General features: G+C 40.5%; 1 long non-coding RNA gene across 2 annotated transcripts; it reads left to right on the forward strand.

Annotated features, from left to right (window-relative positions):
- Positions 1–283: 283 nt before the first annotated feature.
- Positions 284–14,961, forward strand: LOC135519118 (uncharacterized). Of its 2 annotated transcripts, XR_010452276.1 has the most exons (5): positions 284–4,780; positions 5,868–5,970; positions 6,100–6,142; positions 6,243–6,320; positions 12,701–14,961. It is a non-coding gene; the product is annotated as an uncharacterized LOC135519118 (long non-coding RNA). The 2 variants fall into 2 exon arrangements; XR_010452275.1 differs by having other exon boundaries at positions 284–5,970.
- Positions 14,962–23,933: the final 8,972 nt, after the last annotated feature.

Here is a 23,933-nt window from a genome sequence, read left to right on the forward strand (position 1 = left end):
AAATTATTCAGCCCCTTTACTTTCAGTGCAGCAAACTCTCTCCAGAAGTTCAGTGAGGTTCTCTGAATGATCCAATGCTGACCTAAATGACTAATGATGATAAATACAATCCACCTGTGTGTAATCAAGTCTCCGTATAAATGCACCTGCACTGTGATAGTCTCAGAGGTCCGTTAAAAGCGCAGAGAGCATCATGATTGTGTCCCACTTGTTGTTGATTCTTCACAAAAAAATACAGTTTTATATCTTTATGTTTGAAGCCTGAAATGTGGCAAAAGGTTGCAAAGTTCAAGGGGGCCGAATACTTTCGCAAGGCACTGTAGTTCTTCTTTGGGGCGGCGATATTCTCCAGGCTGATCCCAGGGTCCTACTCCGAACAATTCGTCCTCCCATGTCCATTCCTCTTTTTGTTGCTCCTGCTGTTGCAGTTGCCTGTTACCACGCCGCTTGGTCATGTTGTGGTGGGTGATTCTGTAACGGTACTCGTCTGTAGAAGGAGAAGCGGACCAAAATGCAGCGTGGTGGTTATTCATGTTCTTTAATTAAATGAACGAGACATGAAAATAACTAAACAATACAAAACAACAAACGGACCGTGAAAACCTATACAGCCTATCTGGTGACAACAAACAAAGAGACAGGAACAATCACCCACAAACACACAGTGAAACCCAGGCTACCTAAATATGGTTCCCAATCAGAGACAATGACTAACACCTGCCTCTGATTGAGAACCATATCAGGCCAGACATAGAAATAGACAAACAAGACATCCAACATAGAATGCCCACTCAGATCACACCCTGACCAACCAAAACATAGAAACATACAAAGTAAACTATGGTCAGGGTGTGACATTTCAACTCAACTGGTGTAGACTTTAAAGTGAAATGCTTGCTTACAAAACTTTCCCGATGATGCAGTGTTTAAAAAAGCATTATAATAAATAAATTAGTAACAAACACAAGAGAAATACAAAACAATATACAACAATGGGGCTATTTACAGGAAATACCAGTACCAGATCAATGTGCAGAAGTACAGGTAGTTGATGTAGATATGTACATGAAGGCAAGGTAAAGTGACTAGGCATCAGGAGAGATAATAATAATAATAAGAGTAAAATAAGGAACAGAGTTGCTGCAGAAAATTATGTGTAGAAGTGTGTGTGTGTGTTTCTGTGTTGGTATACATCTTTGTTATGTGTGTGTGTGTGTGCATATGTAGTGTTTGAATGTGTGAGGGATGTGTGTGGGAGTAACAGTGTAGTGTGGGTGTGTGAGTGAGTGTGTACTGTATATAAAGTCTAGTGAGTGTGCGTAGGGTCAGATCAAAATAGTAAGGGCAGATAGTTTGTGTACCATTAATGGACTATTCAGCAGTCTGGCTATTTAATAGTCTTATTTCTTGGGGTAGAAGCTGTCTATGAGCCTGTTGGTCTGAGAGCCGATGCTCCAGTACCGTTTGTTGGGCGGTAGCAGAGTGAACAGTCTATGGCTTGGGTGGCTGAACTCTTTGGCAATTTTTCGGGGCTGCCTCTCACACCGCCTAATATAGAGTCCGCACCACCTTTTTTATCTCTTTACTTTCAAGGGCAGTTGCCATACCAAGTGGTGATGCAGCCAGTCAAGATGCTCTCAATGTAAAACTTTTTGAGGATCTGAGGGCCCATTCTCTTCACGACTGTGTGGGTGTGTGTCGACCATGTTAAGTCATTACTGATGTGGACGTCAAGGAACTTGACTATCATACACTTTCCATCTCCAAGAGGAGAAAAACTCCTCAATTGGATTCAGGAAAGGCGAGTATGGAGGGAGGTACAAGTTCATAAACTGCCCATCGATGTTAAACCATTCCCTTACCTGAGCAGCTTGGTGGAACCTGACATTGTCCCACACTATCACATAGGTGGGAATGGGATTCTCATTTAACTCTTGACCCTGCTGCTCTTGAACCTGCTGCTCAAATAAAATAGCTCTTAGATTGGCAATAAATCTTAGAAGGTGCTGGGTGTTATATGGCCCGAGTGTAACATGGTGATGTAGAACACCATGGTTGCTAATAGCAGCACAGATTGTGACATTGCCACCTCGTTGACCAGGGACTTCAACAATGGCCCGCTGTCCAATCATGTTTCGGCCTCTCCTTCTCCTCTTTATTCGATTGAAGCCTGCTTCATCGACAAAGATGAACTCACGGGATCTGTCCAAGGATTGCAAGTCAAATATTGTCTGTGTAGAAATACAAAATACTGCATGTAGGATTTTGTAAGTCATACAGAGACAGTACTATACTGTAGAGTACAATTAGGCTTCTGATTCACATACATTGTATGTACTGAAGAGTAATGTCATTCACGTAGTATGTGTTAGTACTGTAGACAATCTGGATTACAGTAGATGTTTCTGAATACACTTACTTGCACATACTGAGCTCGCAGTTCTTTCTCCCTGGGTGAGTTGCGCTCAAAAGGTACTCTGTATGTACTCTGTTTACTTGTTTCATTCGCATCCTGTTACGATGGAGGACACGGTCAATTGTGGAAATGCTCACACTGTCGATTCCCTGGAAGTGTGTGTTGTCTTGTATCACTTGTTCCTAGATTTCTCTGGGTCGTATTGCATTATCTTGAAGGACCATGCCAACTATAACGGCCTCTTGCTCCCGAGTGAATATAGCTGTCCTTCCACCTACATGTGGCAGCCTTGCAATTCTACAAAAAGTAGTTGTGCAGTTACAAAACATATTCATGCAGTACAATACATACAGTGATTAACTTTACAAATGTCTATTGAAACAGCTGCATATAGTGTAGTACAGTAAATGTGCAATTACAAAAATACAGTAGTATACTGTACCTGTTCTCTTCTCTGAATGTCCTTACTATGGTGGACACAGAAAATCGGCTCAAATTGGGTTGCACTCTAAGTCCTGCTTCCCTCATTGTCAGTCCATGAACAAGAACATGGTCTATAACTGTTACTCAAATTTTATTAGATATTTCCACTCTTTGGCTTCCTCTTCGTCCTCCTCTTCCTCTTTCTTGCCCTCCTCCTCCTCTTCCTCCTCGTCGCCCACCTCGCATACGCACTCGTCCTCTCACATTGTTTCTTCTATCCATTCTCAGACTTTCTCCTTTCCACCTTCAACAACCTGTTTGCTCTCTGAACTGGCTTATATTGGTTGTGTCGCATCATTTGAAACAGGTTAAATCAATTTTGAGTGGTTGTGTTTACCAGTATGGATGACATGTGCATTAGAGTGCAGAATATGTTTTGAGAATGAGAATGTGTTTAGAGTTTTGCTGAAAAGTCTAAGTGAGATCTGCAAATTGTGTTTTACCATGTGAAATGAGTCCAGGCAACTGAGAACTTTGTTCAGCCAATGGGTTTTAGTGTTTTAGCAATTGAGAAAAACTGTAAATCCAGTTTAAATGTAAATGTTAGCTGTACATGTACACTACCGTTACTTAGAAATGTCCTTGTTTTTGAAAGAAAAGCTATTTTTTTTGTCTATTTACAATAACATGAAATTGATCAGAAATACAGTGTAGATATTGTTAATGTTGTATATGACTATTGTAGTTGGAAACGGCAGATTTTTAATGGAATATCTACATAGGCGTACAGTGGCCCATTATCAGCAACCATCACTCCTGTGTTCCAATGGCATGTTGTGTTAGATAATCCAAGTTTATAATTTCAAAAGGCTAATTGGTCATTAGAAAACCCTTTTGCAAAAATGTTAGCACAGCTGAAAACTGTTGTTCTGATTAAAGAAGCAATACAACTGGCCTTCTTTAGACTAGTTGAGTATCTGGAGCATCAGCATTTGTAGGTTCGATTACAGGCTCAAAATGGCCAGAAACAAATACCTTTTTTTCTGAAACTCGTCAGTCTATTCTTGTACTGAGAAATGAAGGCTACTCTATGTGAGGAATTGCCAAGAAACGGAAGATCACAGAACAGCACAAACTGGCTCTAATCAGAATAGAAAGAGGAGTGGGAGGCCCCGGTGCACAACTGAGCAAGAGGACAAGTACATTAGAGTGTCTAGTTTGAGAAACAGATGCCTCACAAGTCTTCAACTGGCAGCTTCATTAAATAGTACCCGCAAAACACCAGTCTCAACGTCAACAGTGAAGAGGCGACCCCCGAGATGCTGGCCTTCTAGGCAGAGTTGCAAAGAAAAAGCCTTATCTCTGTCCAATGTCTGTGTTCTTTTACCCATATTAATTTTTTATTTTCATTTTCATTGACCAGTCTGAGATATTGCCTTTTCCAGCTACAATAGTCATTTACAACATTAACAATATCTACACTGTATTTCTGATCAATTTCATGTTATTGCTACGTAAAAAATGTTTTTCTTTAATTAACAAGGACATGTCTAAGTGACCCCAAATGTTAGAATTGTAGTGCAGGTTTGAATCATCAATATGTTCATTTCTAAAGGACAGTTGTTGAATTGTGCTGGCAGCCAAATCATGCCGTTGTCTTTCTCACACACACGCACACGCACACGCGCACACACACACACACGCACACGCACGCACACACACACACAGACCTCCTTCTCTCTCTCTCCCCCTCAGAGTGGCCCAGCCATGGCCTGGGTCTTTAGTGAGAGCAGAGGGAGGAGACACACTGCACTTCCTCTCAACTGCACTTCCTCTCACCACTGCACTTTGTCTCAACTCTGAGCTGAATGGTCTCTGTCTGTGAGGCCTCCAATCCCTTAGGACGAGCAACTGGCTCCTTCTATGTACACACATCCTCTGGTGAGAATCACCTGAGACACACACACACACACACACACACTATTCATACTGGTTGACAGTGGTGGAAAAAGTACATCATGCCTTAATAAAAAATGACTCACATAAAAGCGGAATTCACCCAGCAAATTTCTACATAAGTAAAAGTCTAAGTATTTGGGTTTAAATACACTTAAGTATCAAAAGTAAATGTAATAGCAAAATAATGCTTAAGTATCAATATATTAAGCAAACCAGATGGCACAATTGTCTTTTTTATTTGATTTACGTACAGCCAGGGGCACTCCAACACTCAGACATCATTTACCAACAAAACATTTGTGTTTTGTGAGTCCGCCAGATCAGAGGCAGTAGGGTAGAACAGGGATGGTCTCTTGATAAGTGCGTGAATTGGACCATTTTCCTGTCCTGCTAACCATTCAAAATGTAACAAACCCTTTTGGGAGTCAGGGAAATGTATGGAGGAAAAAGTACATTATTTTTTTAGGAATGCAGTGAAGTAAAACTAAAAGTTGTCGAAAATATAAATAGTAGTAAGTAGTATTTTATAGTATTTTTACATATGTAGTTTACACCACTGCTGGTTGCTTAACTGGTTTCTTATACTGTTTTATAAGTTGCTTATAATTGTTATGCGATCGTTTGATTGGTTTGTTGATTTGGTTGCTTGATTTATTGAATACTTTCTTGTCCCATAGGGAAATGTGTCTGGCAACGATATAGGTATTCCTGGCACACACATATGAGGTTGAGAAATGTGATGTAGCATGGATAACAAAGTTGAGCCAGATGCTCACTTATCTTTCACTGCATGTGTTAATTTCAAACTTATGGCCTCATTCCTCTTTCTACAGGAAGGTACTGTATAACCATTACTAAGATGGTCATGATACACTTATCTCTTGCTGCATATGTACATGTCTTATAACCTAGTATTATCTCTTAACTTTCTGCAGCGAAGGGTTTACAACAAAGCTATACTGATTCTTAGGGCAACAAAATTACACGTAAATGCAGCTACTAGGAAAACAAAATGACATGTAATTGTAAATGCAGACTTATATTAATTGTATCTCCTCTCTCCTCACAGAGACCTCTGCTGCCTGTTGGGTTCTACTCGTTGTTATTCTCTGTCTGATTGTTGCTGGGGCTGCACTCATATGGTACCTGTGCAAATACGGACAGTTTCCTTGGTAATATCAACTACTGTAATATCATGAACTTAATTTTGCATTTAAAAATAAATAAATTGGCATTAGATGATCATATATTGATTTGGCTCAAGTTCATATAATATTTTTTGGGGGGGGGTTCATTGCCAGGAGTTCAATCATGGCCAATCACCAGTTCCAGGCACCACCACAGGTATGTGACTATGTTAAAGTCCACCATTGTTGCTTGATTAATCTATCTCATCAGCCTCTTTTTGCTATGCAATAATAATGTTATAATGTCTGATGACAAGGTTGAGGAAGATGAACCTGGGACGTCTGGGTTCTGACACTCCAAACCAGGAAGACGGAGAAGGAACAAGTAGTTTGATGTAAGAAACATACATTTTTTAAAATGTATTTAGAAATGTTATAAAAACATCTAATGTGTTTTGTCACGTTCTTTCAAAATCGAACCCAGAAGCAGACCAGGACAAGGAGAGTAGGAAGAAGGTGAGTATTTATTTACAAGTGAATGTGAATGGGTAGACATATCCAGGTGGCGTAGCGGGCAGCAGTGGTGAGTTGATGGGAGTAAATAGGTGGATCCAATGGGGTAGCGGAATTCTCCGACGACCAGGCGGGAATGGGGTAAATGATCCAGGTGAGTAACTGAAGACAGAACAAACGGAGGTAAGTTTAAGGCAAGCAATACGTAAAAAACAACAAAACAAATTCTATCCAACTTGAGGCTGATACTATGGCACGACATACTGTTCATGGCTAACGATCCGGCAGGGAATGGATGTCAGGTCCGGGCTTATGAAGAGGAGAGATGATGATCAGGACCAGGTGTGCAGATAGCTGATGGGATACAGGTGCGGGTAATCAGAACTCCCAACTGGCTACATTGCCCGGCAACCAGACAGGGTGCGTTCCAGGACGCCGGAAAAAAACACTCCAGAACAGAACACAGGCAAAAAACAGACTCAGGAAACGGGATTCGTGACAGTTTTTGGTCTATTGTCTATTCATGAGGCATATTTATTGTACTATTTTAATGAAATCACAGCACAGGCTGAGAGCGGATGCCAGAAGAATCTCAGACATGCTCTGGGTGTGGGAAGAATTCCAGTCTGCACATTCTCCAATCTTCTAACCATCTAATGAACAGAGACCCTATGCAGTATTCACTGTGACATTAGAAACCTCGGCTCGGCCACTCCTTCACCACAGCTTTACACAGTGCTGGCCCTCGTTTCAGTTTTTTATCACCTCTCCTGGACTCCACCTTGCCGTGGTGGAGGGGCTTTGTGACTTCAGAGGGAGCAACATTACTCCTGTATGTATGTATGTATGTATGTATGTATGTATGTATGTATGTATGTGTATGTGTGTGTGTGTGCGTATGTATGTATGTATGTATGTATGTATGTATGTATGTATGTATGTATGTATGTATGTATGTATGTATGTATGTATGTATGTATGTATGTATGTATGTATGTATGTATGTATGTATGTAGAAGCCAACTAAATGGAGGCCAGGTTTAATCTAAATAACATGTCAAATGGAGAATCTTGTCAGTAATGACTAGCCAAACCCGGACTGATGCTGGTACTTGTAGCTGCTCAAAATGTGTTCCTTCATATTATGTAGTCTTGGTACAGAGAACAGTTATAAGAGGAACCATGAAGCAGCTGCCTTATGATACATGCATTAACCTTATCCCTGGTAAAATATGTATTATTTGTTGTTTTAGCATTTTTGTCCAACAGTAGTTATAGTAGTTAGAATGCAGGTCTTTACACAACATTATTAGTTAGAATTCTATTTATTTATTTTATTTAACCTTTATTTAACTAGGCAAGTCAGTTAAGAACAAATTCTTATTTTCAATGACGGCCAACCAAATGTTAAAACGTCTCCTGCGAGGACGGGCTGGGATTAAAAATAAATAAATAAATGTATATATATATATATATATATATATATAGGACAAAACACACATCACGCCAAGAGAGACCTAAGAAAACAAATTAGCAAGGCAGTAACACATGACAACACAGCACGGTAGCAACACAACATGACAGCAACACAACATGATAACAACATGGTAGCAACACAGCATGGTAGCAGCACAAAACATGGTACAAACATTATTGGGCACAGACAACAGCACAAAGGGCAAGAAGGTAGAGACAACAATTCATCACGCAAAGCAGCCACAACTGTCAGTAAGAGTGTTCATGATTGAGTCTTTGAATGAAGAGATTGAGATAAAATTGTCCAGTTTGAGTGTTTGTTGCAGCTCTTTCCAGTCGCTAGCTGCAGCGAACTGAAAAGACGAGTGACCCAGGGTTGTGTGTGCTTTCTGGACCTTTAACAGAATGTGACTGGCACAATGGGTGTTGTATGTGGAGGATGAGGGCTGCAGTAGATATCTCGGATACGGGGGAGTGAGGCCTGAGATGGTTTTATAAATAAGCATAACCAGTCGATCTTGTGACGGGTGTACAGAGATGACCAGTTTACAGAGAATGCAGGTCTTTTCACTACATTAGTAGTTAGAATGCAGGTCTTTTCTCTACATAAGTAGTTAAAATGCAGGTCTACTTACAATGCAGGCCTTTCACTAACTTAATTTTAATAGTTCGAATGCAGGTTAGAAAGAGACTTATGTCATGCCTTATTCAAAGTTTACTCGATGCCGTGCTTTGGTTAGTGCACTGTAAAGTCCTTGGAACAATGAACAAACAGGGACAATATGTTTCTTGGTCTTTGTGGATTATAGGGGGAAAATTACAAAATGATTAATGATATCCTGTGTTTACTACTTAGAGAATTGTCTCTTGTTATATGTTAGTGTTTTTTTCTAACCTAATACAAACTTGTCTTTGGGTGACTTAGTCATAAGACTGGGCGTATAGCTAAGATCCATTTGGGTGCACACGCAGCATGTGAGACATCCCATGGTTTTACTATCTGCAGGAAGTCAGCTGTTTGGAAACTTGCAGACAGGAGCACGTTTACGTGTAAACTGTGACAGAGTTAGACGGTTGAGCCCTCGTGCTATCAACCTCGGGCTATCTGAATCAGCACAGACAAACCAAACGCCTTTTATAATCTGTTCCGCCCCTTTTTCCACACATCTGCTAAACTGTCACGAAGAAAAGGAGATTGTACTTTCTATAAAAGCAGAGACAACTCTTTACACAGTGCTGGCCCTCGTTTCAGTTTTTTATCACCTCTCCTGGACTCCACCTTGCCGTGGTGGAGGGGCTTTGTGACTTCAGAGGGAGCAACATTACTCCTGTATGTATGTATGTACAGTGCCTTGCGAAAGTATTCGGCCCCCTTGAACTTTGCGACCTTTTGCCACATTTCAGGCTTCAAACATAAAGATATAAAACTGTATTTTTTTGTGAAGAATCAACAACAAGTGGGACACAATCATGAAGTGGAACGACATTTATTGGATATTTCAAACTTTTTTAACAAATCAAAAACTGAAAAATTGGGCGTGCAAAATTATTCAGCCCCTTTACTTTCAGTGCAGCAAACTCTCTCCAGAAGTTCAGTGAGGATCTCTGAATGATCCAATGTTGACCTAAATGACTAATGATGATAAATACAATCCACCTGTGTGTAATCAAGTCTCCGTATAAATGCACCTGCACTGTGATAGTCTCAGAGGCCCGTTAAAAGCGCAGAGAGCATCATGAAGAACAAGGAACACACCAGGCAGGTCCGAGATACTGTTGTGGAGAGGTTTAAAGCCGGATTTGGATACAAAAAGATTTCCCAAGCGTTAAACATCCCAAGGAGCACTGTGCAAGCGATAATATTGAAATGGAAGGAGTATCAGACCACTGCAAATCTACCAAGACCTGGCCGTCCCTCTAAACTTTCAGCTCATACAAGGAGAAGACTGATCAGAGATGCAGCCAAGAGGCCCATGATCACTCTGGATGAACTGCAGAGATCTACAGCTGAGGTGGGAGACTCTGTACATAGGACAACAATCAGTCGTATATTGCACAAATCTGGCCTTTATGGAAGAGTGGCAAGAAGAAAGCCATTTCTTAAAGATATCCATAAAAAGTGTTGTTTAAAGTTTGCCACAAGCCACCTGGGAGACACACCAAACATGTAGAAGAAGATGCTCTGGTCAGATGAAACCAAAATTGAACTTTTTGGCAACAATGCAAAACGTTATGTTTGGCGTAAAAGCAACACAGCTCATCACCCTGAACATACCATCTCCACTGTCAAACATGGTGGTGGCAGCATCATGGTTTGGGCCTGCTTTTCTTCAGCAGGGACAGGGAAGATGGTTAAAATTGATGGGAAGATGGATGGAGCAAAATACAGGACCATTCTGGAAGAAAACCTGATGGAGTCTGCAAAAGACCTGAGACTGGGACGGAGATTTGTCTTCCAACAAGACAATGATCCAAAACATAAAGCAAAATCTACAATGGAATGGTTCAAAAATAAACATATCCAGGTGTTAGAATGGCCAAGTCAAAGTCCAGACCTGAATCCAATCGAGAATCTGTGGAAAGAACTGAAAACTGCTGTTCACAAATGCTCTCCATCCAACCTCACTGAGCTCGAGCTGTTTTGCAAGGAGGAATGGGAAAAAATGTCAGTCTCTCTGTGCAACACTGATAGAGACATACCCCAAGCGACTTACAGCTGTAATCGCAGCAAAAGGTGGCGCTACAAAGTATTAACTTAAGGGGGCTGAATAATTTTCCACGCCCAATTTTTCAGTTTTTGATTTGTTAAAAAAGTTTGAAATATCCACTAAATGTCATTCCACTTCATGATTGTGACCCACTTGTTGTTGATTCTTCACAAAAAAATACAGTTTTACATCTTTATGTTTGAAGCCTGAAATGTGGCAAAAGGTCGCAAAGTTCAAGGGGGACGAATACTTTCGCAAGGCACTGTATGTGTGTGTGTATGTATGTATGTATGTATGTATGTATGTATGTATGTATGTATGTATGTATGTATGGTGCATGTTGAAGCCAACTAAAGGGAGGCCAGGTTTAATCTAAATAACATGTCAACTGGAGAATCTTGTCAGTAATAACTAGCCAAACCCGGACTGATGCTGGCACTTGTAGCTGCTCAAAATGTGTTCCTCCATAATATGCAGCCTTATGTAGTATTGGTACAGAGAGCAGTTATAAGAGGAACCATGAATCCAAGGGTGTGGCTAGTGATCCACTGGGAACAGAAGCTCCACTAACAGCTGCCTTATGATCCACGCATTAACCTTATCCCTGATTAACCCTATATTGTTTGTTGTTTTAACCTAGCGTTAGTGTAGCATGTCATTTTTGGCCACCAGTAGTTACTGTAGGTAGTTAGTTAGAATACAATTATTTTCACTCCATTAGTAGTTAGAATGCAGGTCTTTTCATTACATTGGTAGTTAGAATGCAGGTCTTGACACTACATTAGTAGTTACAATGCAAGTCTTTTCACTACATTAGTAGTTACAATGCAGGTATTTTCACTACATTTAGTAGTAACAATGCAAGTCTTTTCACTACAGTAGTAGTTAGAGTAGAGATCATTTCACTACATTAGTAGTTAGAATGCAGGTATTTTCATTACGTTAGTAGTTAGAATGCAGGTCTTTTCACTTCATTAGCAGTTAGAATACTGTCACGTTCTGACCTTAGTTCTTTTGTTATGTCTTTGTTTTAGTATGGTCAGGACGTGAGTTGGGTGGGTTGTCTATGTTCCTTTTTCTATGATTTGGGATTTCTGTGTTTGGCCTGGTATGGTTCTCAATCCGAGGCAGCTGTCAATCGTTGTTCCTGATTGATTCTTTGAGATTCTTCAAAGTAGCCACCCTTTGCCTTGATGAAAGCTTTCCACAATCTTGGCATTCTCTCAACCAGCTTCATGAGTCACTTGAAATGCATTTCAAATTAACAGGTGTGCCTTGTTAAAAGTTAATTTGTGAAATTTCTGTCCTTCAGTTGTGTTGTTACAAGGAAGGGGTGGTATACAGAAGATAGACCTAGTTGGTAAAAGACCAAGTCCATATTATGGCAAGAACAGCTCAAATAAGCAAAGAGAAATGACAGTCCATCATTACATAAGACATGAAGATCAGTCAATCTGGAAAATGTCAAGAACTTTGAATGTTTCTTCAAGTGCAGTCGCAACAACCATCAAGCACTATGATGAAACTTTCTCTCATAAGGACCACCACAAGAAAGGAAGTTCATTAAAGTTAGTTCATTAGAGTTACCAGCCTCAGAAATTGCAGCCCAAATAAATTCTTTACAGAGTTCAAGTAACAGACACATCTCAACATCAACTGTTCAGAGGAGACTGCGTGAATCAGGCCTTCATGGCCGAATTGCTGCAAAGAAACCACTACCAAAGGACACCAATAAGAAGAGGAGACTTTCTTGGGCCAAGAAACACTAGCAATGGACATTAATCCATTGGAAATCTGTCCTTTGGTCTGATAAATCCAAATTTTAGATTTTTGGTTCCAAAAGCTGTGTCTTTGTGAGATGCAGAGAAGGTGAACGGATGATCTCCGCATGTGTGGTTCCTACCGTGAAGCATGGAGGAGGAGGTGTGATAGTGTGGGGGTGCTTTGCTGGTGACACTGTCAGTGATTTATTTAGCATTCAAGGCAAACTTAACCAGCATGGCTACCACAGTATTCTGCAGCGATACGCCACCCCATCTGGATTACACTTATTGGGACTATCTTTCATTTTTCAACAGGAAAATGACCCAATACACCTCCAGGCTGTGTAAGGGCTATTTGAGCAAGCAGGAGAGTGATGGAGTGCTGCATCAGATGACCTCGCCTCCACGATTCCCCAACCTCAACCCAATTGAGATGGTTTGGGATGAGTTGGACAACAGAGTGAAGGAAAAGCAGCAAAGTGCTCAACATATGTGGAACTCCTTCAAGACCGTTGGAAAAGTATTCCAGGTAAAGCTGTTTGAGAGAATGCCAAGAGTGTGCAATGTAATGTTACTGAAATTACAATTTACATTGAACTTTTACATGTAATTGGCCTTTAATGTGAAATGGGTTGGTAAAGGCGTCCGTAGGTCTCCGTTGGGATGGTGTGGTATTTGATTAGACTGGGGTCAACTGAAACCAAGGCTATCTTTATGTCCAACAATGCAACGAGGAGGTGATTTATGAAAATTGCCTAGCAACTGATGCTGCACAACACCATCAACATGGACCCACAAGACTGAGATAAAAAAGGAGATAGAGTAAACAGAAAGACGAGAGTGTTGGGTGAGAAAGTGAGGGGAGGTGCTGGGTGAGAGAATGTACAGCCTTTCCATTTCAGGCATTGACCAACTGATAACAACAGTGCTGAGGTGATGGAAATATATGGACGTCATTTGTACCAGAGCATGAGAGACAGATACACCTCTGTACTATATAGTCAGAAGGTGGTGCTTGGGGGTTGTTGCTTTGCTTGTTTACAGCATAGCAACAAACCCATGGTCTAAAATCTAGGTATTATGCTTTTATCTAGGAATTAAATGCAATATATCTCAGATATATCTCTTTCTAAATGGCACATTGGCACCTTTGCTTTATTTTTCTATTCAGAGGACTATTCAAAGAATGTATCCAAGGCCGAAATAAAATAACATCTAAATCAAATGTAACGTTATTCATCACATGCTTCGTAAACAACAGGTGTGGATTAACAGTGAAATGTTAGTGACAGGTCCTTCCCAACAATGCAGAGAGAAAGAAAATAGAGAAATAATAGAAAAGTAAAAACAAGTAAAATTACAAGTAATAATAGATAGACAATAAGTAACGATAAAAGGGTACCAGTACAGTCTCGATGTGTAGGGGTATGAGATATGAGGTAAATACTGTATGTACATATAATTAGGAATAAAGTGATAGATAGTAAACAGTAGTAGCAGCGTATGTGATGAGTAAAAAAACATTTGTGCAAAAAGTGTCAATCAAGATAGTCCGGGTAGCTATTTGGTTAACTATTTAACTAACTATTTAGCAGTATTGTGGCAGGGCTTGCAAACTATTATGGACTACAAAGGGAAATCCAGTCCGTAATAGTTTATAAGCCCTGCCACATCCGATGGAATCTTCTGGACACTGGGATTCTTCAGGCCTATCTACCAAAATGGTCTGAGAACAAGGTGATCCAGGAAACTTCGGAATCCCGGGGAATCCCGGGACTCTTGCTAGTCCACCAGGCGGCAATGTTACTTGTGTGGAGTGTGCTGATGATGTCGCCCCACTGTATGCGCTTCGGTAGCCTGATTACACCCAGACTGATGACATGTTCAAAACTGCAGTCATAACATGGTGGTACCAAACCGAAGTGCAGTAAATTAGCTGTCACACCTACTCCTTTTCCCTCCTTCTGGCGCTCAACGTCGCCAGTCTACTGACCACTGGCCCTGGCAACTAGATTACGCACACCTGTTCCCCATCATTACGCACACCTGTTCCCCATCATTACGCACACCTGGTCATCCTTTTTTCTTTGATTACTCCCTCTTTATTTCTCCCTCAGTTGTCATGAGGGAGCATTGTTTTCTCTGACGTTCAGTACACGTCTCATGTTTTTTAATTTGTATTGTTTCATTATTAAACTCACCTTCTGCACTTGCTTCCTGACTCCCAGCATGTATGTTACAGAATACTATCTCGCAATATGGAAGCAGCAGGAGATAAAACCATCTCCCAGACCATCAACGAACAGGGTCATGTACATGTACTTCACCAACACCACGACCAGCTAGCGCAACTGGGTACTGCATGGAGGAGGTCCTCCGTTTTCTCTACTGCCTCGACACCACCAGCGAGGCTCTCCATACCCCTATCAGAGGGCCTCCTACCTCGGGTCTTCACAGTGAGCCAGTCCCCCAGCCTACTCAGTTGTCATGAGGGAGCATTGTTTTCTCTCACGTTCAGTATGCTTCTCATGTTTGTTCATTTGTATCGTTTCATTATTAAACTCACCTTTCGCATATTCTTCCTGACTCCTGGTGTATATGTTACATTAACTTGGTTTTTACTTGGACTTTGGAGTTACTGCAAATTCCAAGCTACGTTTTCTTTGAAACGGAACACAATTAAACCCGGACACAATATAAAACAGATACTACAAAGCCTGATTTCAGTCTTTAACTCAATTTGACCAAAAGTGTAGTTGCTGCATTTTGGGCAGAATAGTTTCCTAATGGTGGAGCACTGGCATATATATATATATATATAGTGACAGACCAGGGGGTTTGGTCAAGACCTTTACACGGATCAGACACGCTGTATCCTGTCGGGCACAAAACTGAACTCCCTCCTCATCCCTGCAACCATCCCCAACTATACGGGAGTCCTTTCTTCTCCCCTGTGTGCTGCCCTTCTGGCAGCTTTGTGGGCCTTGCACAGCTGGTGAGCAATCAGCCCTTGATTACTCACCAGCTCCCAATCAGCCCCAATTAGTCCTGGGCGGAGAGCCCGTCGAGACCTGTCACGTCCAGTAGATGGAGCCATCGCCTGGTGATGTATACTGCGTCTGTCACCAGGCCTCTACGAATCTCCCCCTGGTGGCTGACCTGCTGTACTCCACAATATATATACACACACACCACTATATACAGCATCCCTTAAAGGTATAATCAATGGGCTGTCAATGTTTTTCAGTGCAACTACTGAAGATGAAAAACAGCTTTTGTGATGTGTGTGAAACGTAATACCTCAGGTGCAAGTATCTCTCATCAGGGTGAGCTGAAACCTGTTAAAACTGGATTTGTCAAAATCTACAATACAGTAAATGTATAGCTACTAATGATGTATATTGCAATTGGCCAGATAGAGAACATGAAAGGGTTTATTTAAAGTATGTTGGTCATATGACATGAGCATTTGAACAAGTTTCACATGACAGGCTGTGCATGTGTTTGGTAATTTTATCATTTATAATTCCACATTTATAATTAATGACTTGTTCATGTTTTCTGTTCTCTGTTGGTTTGTTTTCTGGTCATAGTTCCTCCAGTGGTGAGTGTGACAGTCAATGCTCCTCCTGTTGTTGGGGAGAATGAGATTGTATTTGCAACCTGTGTGGATGCTGGTGCTGTGTGTATAATTGTAACCTGTTGCCTGCCTAAGTTTGTGCGGGGTTAGTCATTGATTGTAAGGTGCTCAGTTAGGTATTACTGTTTACTGACGTCTTCCGGCACTACAGGGTGCCTGAGGACATGGGATTTCTGTTGTTTGGAATTTGGCGCCCTGCACTTTCACTGGCTGTTGTCATATCGATCCCACTTAGCGGGATCTCAGCCCAAAGACGTTTTTAACCCTATCACTGATTGACCCTATATTATTTGTTGTTTTAGCCTAGTATTAGTGTAGCATTGCATTTGTGGTCACCAGTAGTTACTGTAGGTAGTTAGTAGTTAGAATGCAGGTGTTTTCACCACATTAGTAGTTAGAATTCAGGTGTTTTCACTAACATAGTACTCAAGACCTTGCTTTGATTAGTGCACAGTGAATTCATCGAGTTAGTAGTTACAATTGCAGGTCTAGTTACAATGCAGGTATTTTCAGTAAGTTTGTCGTTAAAATACAGGTTAGAAATAGACTGTGTCATGTAAGTTTACTCAAGGCCTTGCTGTGGTTAGTGCTCTGTAACATCTTTGTATTTCAACCAAGGAACTACATGTAGGATCACACTGTTGCCTGTGGAGTCTTTGTGGCTCTGCTTGGTCTGTTTGATGTTATGGGAGCCACTTCTGTGGACCACATGGGGGTTCACGGCAGTCGGTCTCAACTTCCTCCCAACCCCCTCCCCCAAAATAAGTTATGTTGAAACATGCTTAAAGATTAACAGGTCTGCACACCTGCCTTTTTCTTATCAACAAGGTGTGTGGGCTTAGTAGTGGTGGTTGGGTGGTATGTGTGTACAGTACTAGTCTACATTTCTTTGTGTTGGTTTTATTCACACACTGATTGGTTGGATGCTAATCAAACCTATACTGTAGTGAGTGAGGCATGCATTTCATTCTCTTGTGAAATGAAATATAATTCAATATGTGTAGTGACCAGTAGCTGTTAGATATCTCTATGGGAAGTCGGGGGAAACCCCAGTTTGGCGTTTCAATTCATCCCAAAGGTGTTCGATGGGGTTGAGGACAAGGCTCTGTGCAGGCCAGTCAAGTTCTTCCACACTGATCTCAACAAACCATTTCTGCATGGACCTTGCTTTGTGCACGGGGGCATTGTCATGCTGAAACAAGAGCGAGCCTTCCCCAAACTATTGCCACAAAGTTGGAAGCATATAATTGTCTATGATGTCATTATATGCTCTACCATTAAGATTTCCCTTCACACAAACTAAGGGGCCTAGCCCGAACCATGAAAAACAGCCCCAGACCATTATTCCTCTTCCACCAAACTTTACAGTTGGCACTGTGCATTGGGGTAGGTAGCGTTCTCCTGACATCCTCCAAACCAAGATTTGTCTGTCGTACTGCCAGATGGTGAAGCGTGATTCATCACTCCGGAGAACATGTTTCCACTGCTCCACTGCCCAATGGCGGCAAGCTTTACACCACTCCAGCCGACGCTTGGCATTGCTCATGGTGATCTTAGATTTGTGTGCGGCTGCTCGGCCATGGAAACCTATTTCATGAAACTCACGACAAAAAGTTATTTTCCTGACGTTGCTTCCAGAGGCAGTTTGGAACTCTGTATAAAATTGTTTCAAACGTGGACAGGCAATTTTTGCACACTACGCAGTCCTGGGAGTTTGTGTTGTTTGCACTTGTTTGTTTGCACTTCACAATAACAGCACTTACAGTTGACGGCAGCTCTAGCAGGGAAGACATTTGTTGAACTGAATTGTTGGAACCTATGACGGTGACAGTGCCACATTGAAAGTCATTGAGCTCTTCAGTAAGACCATTCTACTGCCAATGTTTGGCTATGGAGATTGCATGTGTGACCGATGTGAAATGGCTAGCTAGTAATGGCTAGCTAGTTAGCAGGGTGCGCGCTAATAGCGTTTCAATCGGTGATGTCACTCGCTCTAAGACCTTGAAGTAGTTTTTCCCCTTGCTCTGCAAGGGCCGCGGCTTTTGTGGTGCAATGGGTAACGATGCTTCGAGGGTGGCTGTTGGCGATTTGTGCAGAGGCTCCCTGGTTCAAGCCCAGGGTAGGGGTGAGGAGAGGGACGGAAGCTATACTGTTACATTGATGCTGTTGACGTGGATCACTGGTTGCTGCGGAAAAGGGGGTCAAAAGGGGGGTGAGTGTAACCGATGTGAAATGGCTAGCTAATTAGCGGAGTCCATGCTAATAGCCTTTTAATTGGTGACGTCACTCGCTCTGAGACCTTGAAGTAGTTGTTCCCCTTGCTCTGCAAGGGCCACGGCTCTTGTGGAGTGATGGGTGGCTGTTGTCAATGTGTGCAGAGGGTCCCTGGTTCAAGCCCAAGTAGGGGTGAGGAGAGGGACGGAAGCTATACTGTTACACATGGCTGTGTGCTTGATTCTATAAACCTGTCAGTAACAGGTGTGACTGAAACAGCCAAATCCACTAATTTGAAGGGGTGTCCACATACCTTTGTGTATATATAGTGTATGTTGAATTAACAACTAATAAGCATGGAGAGCTTCACAAGTTTGATGAAATTACCTAATATCTTTCAGTCTATTATGGCTATTTACTTACTTTTGCAGATCTTCATTAGAACAACATATTTCACTGCACTTATCTGGTAACAATTTAGTTAAATGTTCTAAACACGCTTTTTGTAAATATGTAGGCCTAATGTCATCTTCAAGTTTAGCTGGAACAAAGATGATGGATATACTGACTAGATACATGTCTCCCCATCCTAACAATGTAGCCCCCACTACAGACAGTTACATGTATATGGGTCCGCTAATACAAGACTAGTAAAGGCCCAGTACACACACTACTTATGTGAAAAAATAACATTTTCAACTACAAACATATTTTTTTCATTAATAAATTAAATGTATTCTGATTTTTTTACGGGGAGCTGCAGCACACTCAGCACCTTACTTCTGGCGGCTAGTATTTAACCAGGAAGTCACATTGAGGTCAGAAAAGGGAGACCTGTCCAAGAAGGCCAGCTATTAACAGTACAATGCAAAAGCATAAATAGCTTTTTTTAAATTAAAATTATAAAACACTATTGTGCCGTTTATGTCTCACGTTCAGTCAAGAAATTAACGTGTTGACAGAATATGGAAATGAGAGATGAGTGAGCTAAATAAAACCAAAATTACCCCTACAAACTCAAAATTATACAGTTCCCTATTAACCACTCATATAACATTACAAATATCTTGTTAGCAAGCTTCTCTTCCCTGCATGGGAGAGGCAGTCAAAAGAAACTTACTGATAAATGGATAGTGGGATAGGGTTAATAGATACAGTAGGCCTTGGGTAGAATGATGTGTTCGTGTGTTTAACATCTGTGCTTTTGAATGACAGAGGGCAGACAGAAAGTCTCTTTGTACTGAATGAATGAAGATATTTATTCTACAGCTGGTATGAGTTAAAGGCGAGAGCTGCCGCTTTCAAGGTGCGGGAGACTAATCCGGGAGCGTATAAGAAATCCCGATATAACCTCAGACGAACCATCAAACAAGCAAAGCATCAATACAGGATCATTAAGATTGAATCCTACTGCATCGGTTCTGACGCTCGCCGGATGTGGCAGGGTTTGAAAACTATTATGGACTACAAGGGGAAACCCAGATGTGAGCTTCCCAGTGACGCGAGCCTATCAGACGAGCTAAATGCCTTTTATGCTCGCTTAGAGTCAAGCAACACTGAAGCTTAAATCCTTGTTAATCTAACTGCACTGTCCGATTTACAGTAGGCTTTACAGCGAAAGCATGCCATGCGATTGTTTGAGGTTTCATAAATTCACAAAGAGCAAATAAATATTCACTTACTTTTTGAAAATCATCATCTGATTTGTCACCCAGTTTACAGATAAATGTATGTGTGGGGTACAGAGATGAGGTAGTCATTGAAAAATCATGTTAAACACGTATTGCACACAGTGAGTCCATGCAACGTATATTTGTTGTAATTGTGCTGCTGTAATTGTGCTGCTGTAATTGTGCTGCTGTAATTGTGCTGCTGTAATTGTGCTGCTGTAATTGTGCTATGATTCTTATTATTATTATTATTAACTTATTATGTTAAGTACATTTTTACTCCTGACCTTATTTAGGCTTGCCATAACTAAGGGATTTCATTCCTATTTACTCAAGACATTTGAGATTTTCATTGTTTATTAATTTGTAAAAAATGTCAGAATTCTTAATTCCACTTTGACATTATGGAGTATTGTATGTAGGCCAGTGAAACAAAATCTCAATTCAATCCATTAAAAAAAATAGCACTCACAGCTTTACAATATATATATTTTTTTATATTTATGGACTGTTTACATATATTTGAGGCTATTTATTCAGAAAAATTGAATTAACCCAGTATAAGCTGTAATTATATGACAATATTTTTACTCCATTACATATTGTCTGAAAAAGTGCCCTCAAAGGATTCAGACCCCTTGGATTTTCTTTACATTTTATTGTATTACAAAATGGGATTATGATGGATTTAATTGTCTTTTTTTTGTCAACAACCTAGTCAAAATACTAATTTTCAAAGTGGAAGATAAACTCTATAATTGTTTGTGGAATAAGAATGTGAAGACTAAAATATACTCGTTGTTCAAGTACTTGTCAGGATTTGGCCAGGGTTGTTCCGGTTTTTGGTCACTAGATGCCCCCATTGTGCTTTTTGACCTTTTGCTTTCCCTTGATCCCTATTGTTATTTACACCTGTGCCTCGTTTCCCCTGATTGTATTTAAACCCTTAGTTTCCCTCAGTTCTTTGCTCTGTGTTTGTATGTTAGCACCCAGCCCTAGTATTCTGTGTACTCTTGTTGATCCCGGTGGACGCTCTTGTGGAATTCTGTTTTTTTGTTCTTGTTTATTTATTTTTTGAGTATCTTTTGAGGCTTTTTATGCTTTACCTACCACCTTGTGGATTTACCTTTTTGTCTTGGAGGATTACCTTGTGGATTACCTCGTTCTTGTGGAATTCCTTTTGAGGTTGTGGAGTTACATGTTTTCCTGAAGGACTTCACTTTTTACTTTATTAAATACACCGTCTCAAGTACTGCTGTGTCTGCCTCATCTTCTGGGTTCTGCTGACTATTCGTGGCTCAGTTGGTTAAGTGACTGTTTCTCACTCCGGAGACCTGGGTTCGTAACCGGGTCCTGACAGTACTGTATGCAGCCAAAATTTTTCAGGCAAGCCTAACTTATTTCAGGAGTAAAATCTAGCTTAACAAGTCACATAGTAAATGACATGGTCTCTGTAAAATGATAGGGGTTGACATGATTTTTGAATGACTAACTCTTCCTCTGTCCCCTATTGTGAAGGAAATTAAGGCTAGGTGTCCCGCTAGCGACAACATCCGGTGAAATTGGAGGGCGTGCAATTCAAATAAATAATAATAAAAATTATGAATATTAAACATTTATGAACATACAGGTATCTTATATTGGTTAAAAGCTTAAATTCTTGTTAATCTAAGTACATTGTCCGATTTACAATAGACTTTACAGCAAAAGCATACCATGCGATTGTTTGAGGACAGCCCCCCACCTCAACATATTTTCCAACCAGCACAGGCTTCATAAAATCCCAAATAGCAATTAAATAACCACTTACTTCCGCTGTTTGCAGCTACAACATGCATGGTCGTTTTGTTGGATAAAATCCTTCTTTATATCCCAAAAAGTCTGTTTAGTTGGCGCCATCGATTTGAGTAATCCACTCGTTCAACTTGCAGACAAAGGAATCCAAAAAGCTACCGCTAAACTTTGTTAAAACAAGTTAAACTATGTTTCAATGTCATCCTCAGATACCCTAAAATGTAATTAAGCTATAATATTTCATACAGAAAGAAGTATGTTCAATAGAAAATTAAAATTAGCAAGTGCACATCCTCTTTGTTGCGCCCAAAGACTGATTTCCAACTGTGACTCCTAGTGCCAAAACTCAAAATTCTTCCTTGTTTGAGAAGTAGCAAGCCTGAAACCTTGAACAAATACTGTTGACATTTAGTGGAAGCCATAGGAATTGCACTCTGGGAGCTGGATTTAACATTGCCCCTATATGTTGTAATGGAAGAACATGGGATCTAAAAAAAAATAGTTCTGGTGCTTTTTCTTTGGATTTTCTGCTACCATATCAATTGTGTTAAAGTCTCAGACATTATTTTAACATATCTACAAACTTCAAAGTGTTTTCTATCCAATGCTACCAATTATATGCATAGCCTGGCTTCTGGGCCTGAGTAACAGTCAGTTTACTTTGGGCACGTCAGTCAGGCAGAAATTCGGAGAAAAAGTACCCTGGCCCTAACAAGTTTTAAGGGAGAGCTTCTCTTGCTGAGCTATTTCTTTGATTCGGTGAAAGTCCAGCAGAAACAGTTTGCGTTTGCCTTGTACCAATACTGTTCCAGACTTATAGAGATTTATATTAGCTGACTCAGAGTCCTCGTTGTCAAGTATCCATCGGTAACACCCTCCCCCCCTTCTTAACAGAGGGGTAGTGTGTTCATATGGCGCTTGTGCCATGCCAGGGGATGGTCTGTGTGGAAGATACAGTTGCTTATGTTCCAATTTGTATAATAGTCAGCAAAAAGTGTCTATTGATTTTCCATAAAGAGCTTCATTTTGCACTCTTTTTGTGTCTTATTATTCTTTACATACAGATGGTATTGCATTTTAATTACCTCTGAACAGCGAGAGGGTGCTTCTAATGCGTCTTAATTTGGTTGGTGCTCTCCTGCCATTGTTGGGCTCAAGGTCTTTGACACCTCTTACTTCACATGTCAGTGCTAATTGAAGTTGTATCTCTTTGTCCTAGGAAGCTTGGTAGCCTGAGCATTCAGTCCTTATAAAGTAAAATATATCATCGTAATGCATTTTTCTTCTTGGCCTTTGAAAGTAAAAACCAGCTTCAGACTAAGCATGACTCACTCAGTTCCAGGTTGGATGGTGTTTTCCGGTTTTTGTTTGTTTGACAAAGCATTTGCTGTATATCTTGGGAACAATAATCCTTGGGCATAGGAAGCATTCCAGGTAATTGCATCCAAAATCAGGTTGCAGGTTTGGATTTTTGATTTGAAGGTTATGTTGTTTAGGGTAGCATCCTGTATATGTCCTTGCCAAAAAAATCCAACTTTGTCTAACTCTAGATCTACCTATTTTTTCAAACATGCTGAAAATGTGGGAGCTCATCTGCCCATGACCTCTCTCCTCTCTCTGTCTCTGAATTAAATTACATTCAAAGTGCTTTATTGGCATGGGAAACATATGTTTACATTTCCAAATAAAGGGAAATAGATATTTAACAAAAGTGAAATAACAATCAAAAAGTAGCAGTAAACACTACAGTCACAAGCATTTTAAATTAATAGAAACATTTCAAATGTCATATTATGTCTATGTACAGTGTTATAACGAGTACAAGAAGGAATGTCTAAAACCACACAAACCCCCCTCTCTCTGAAACCACACATCCTGTATCGGTTTGATGCCTCCCACTCTATGCATGATTGTCTCATACCCTCTGTATCTTAGTCTCACATAAAGTTGTCAACAGTTATAGGGGAAAGTACACACATAAACTAACAAAACGTATAGTTACCCATGGATCACATGAACATATAGACAGACTCTTAAGTTGATCATTTCATCCCAATTGTAAAGACAAGTAAACTCAACTAAATGGTCAAAAGCATTGAAAAACACCAAGTGATTTAACGTGATTGAGCCAATGTGAAACTGATCTTAATGTCATGTACTACATTCTACACTGAGGTAGTTCAGAATGTAGTATGTTCTGGGGTGTCAGACCTCTTAGAGTTGCAATACT

The sequence above is a fragment of the Oncorhynchus masou genome, chromosome 29 (genome assembly GCF_036934945.1).
Source record: "Oncorhynchus masou masou isolate Uvic2021 chromosome 29, UVic_Omas_1.1, whole genome shotgun sequence".
NCBI classification, from domain to species: domain Eukaryota; kingdom Metazoa; phylum Chordata; class Actinopteri; order Salmoniformes; family Salmonidae; genus Oncorhynchus; species Oncorhynchus masou.